This window comes from Tupaia chinensis, unplaced genomic scaffold (genome assembly GCF_000334495.1).
Source record: "Tupaia chinensis unplaced genomic scaffold, TupChi_1.0 Scaffold144418_1, whole genome shotgun sequence".
Lineage (NCBI taxonomy): Eukaryota > Metazoa > Chordata > Mammalia > Scandentia > Tupaiidae > Tupaia > Tupaia belangeri.
In genome coordinates, this window is record NW_006204278.1 from 99,174 (window position 1) to 101,149 (window position 1,976).

The following is a 1,976-nucleotide window of genomic DNA, read 5'->3' on the forward strand; positions in this document are numbered from 1 at the left end:
TGGAGAGTCTGGAGGTCTGTACCTCATGGTGTCTAGGATGAAGCAAAGTGAACTGAACATGGTGAGAAACTCCAGGAGGGCTTTGCACAGCCCAGGCAAGCAGTGAGGGGCACCTGTTCCCAGCACCTGGATCAGGACAGGGAGGGTGCAGAGCAGGGGAGGTGGACAGAGCATGGGGGAGGACAGGGCTCATGTCTTGGAGATAAAGATGACTCTCAGAGCCTAAGAGTGGATCCCTAATATGTGGGGTGATAGGGAGGAGTCAGCTTTAGGAGGATATTTCTGAGTAGTCAGGGTGGAATCAGCCTCGTGAGGACATTTCTCTGTGACTATGCTTACTCTCTGTCTCCCCTATTGAGACCCATGGTCCTTGAGAACAGGGATTATTCTTCCTAATGAATTATCACTGCTCCATCTAAGGAGCCCAGACCACTGCCTAGTACAAAGAACAAACTCAGCACATTTTGCTTAGTAAATATGAAAGGGCTTCATAAAGTTGCTACAAACATCAAATGAAAGTAAGCGTTAATTAACGTGTGAACATTTTTGTAGTCTATGCATAGATTTACATAGCAATCATCTTCCATGAACTTTTTTGTGACTTCACCTACCTTGGAATCCCAGAAACAGACCAGATCTCAGGCAAAGATACTAATTTCAGGTTTCTGGACATTCTGAGTTTAGGTTCTGGGTTCATGGCAGAGGGGATAAGTATGGATTTGACCACTAGAGAGCCAGAGAGGAACAGAGACTTGAGCCCTGGGGAAGGTGACCAGTAAGTAGGACCCTATTCCACAGGGTCAAGCAGAAACAGTGGAGAAGGCTATGCCAGGCCTCCAGGGACTGAGTAGAAACCACAGTAAGCGGGTGGATGGGGAGCAGGCCTGAACAGGGAAGTCACTCTCACGAGCACATGACAGGGTGGGAATGGGGGTTGACTAACATCAAGTAACAGAGCTGTTTGCCAATGAGATATTGGACATTGTGCTCCAAACCATAATTATGATGAATGGAAATCTCATATTTAACTCATTAACCCAAAAGCACACAAAAAGACTACTGAGAAAATTCATGAGAAAAGAAAGATGGATTGGGAGGTGGGTGTTCACAGGAGAAATGATTCTGTGCTGGGAGAAGTGGATGAAGGAGGCTGATGAATGAGTGTGAGGACACCCTCAGCAGTGACTTTCTTAGACACAACATTGTGTGCTGAGCTCAGAGCTGCAACCTTAGGGTAATCATGAGCACAAAATGAAAAATAAATAACATGGAGATTAAATGACAAACTAACTTATACAATAGTGGTCAACTCAATTTATTTCATGCGCAAGTGCTAGAACACTGAAACGTCTGTATGTATGTTCTTAGGTACATAACAACAAAGGTATAAGTTATTTATAGCATGTTCCCTGTGGACGCTGACACTACATTATTCTTTCTTTATGTTGGCAAGTCCCACAGATGGGGACTGCTGAGAGTGCAAAACTGCAGTAACCAAGCAAAATGAATCAGAATCCAACTCTCAGAGAACCAAACTATGGTGTGTGAACAGGCTGTACCTTGTGAGCTGCGGAGCCCAGTGGTGCCCAGTTCTATGGACCATGGGGGAGGTGTGTGCCTGTGACCAGCAGGGGGTGTGATAGCAATGCCCTGATATCTCCATACAGCTGCTCATTCCAGAGCTTTCAGCAAAGAAGCTGGGCCTGGGTCTGGCCCTGTTCTCCCTGATGGGGACCCAGCAGCTGTGTCCTGCATGGCAGAGTCCCCTGAGCAAGGGCCTCTGTGTTGTCCCAGCAGGTGCTTCCTCCCAGGACTCCCCAAGGTGTAGAGCAAACCTTTCTCCCCCTCAGTCTGCAGTATGAGCTGAGCCCCAGTTCAGGGTTCAGGAAGGGGCTGGGCAATCACTGGATGGACCCATATTTGCATGAAGAGCCCCTCCTGTGGCAGAGACTGGAAAGAAAAGGGGACCTAGGCAG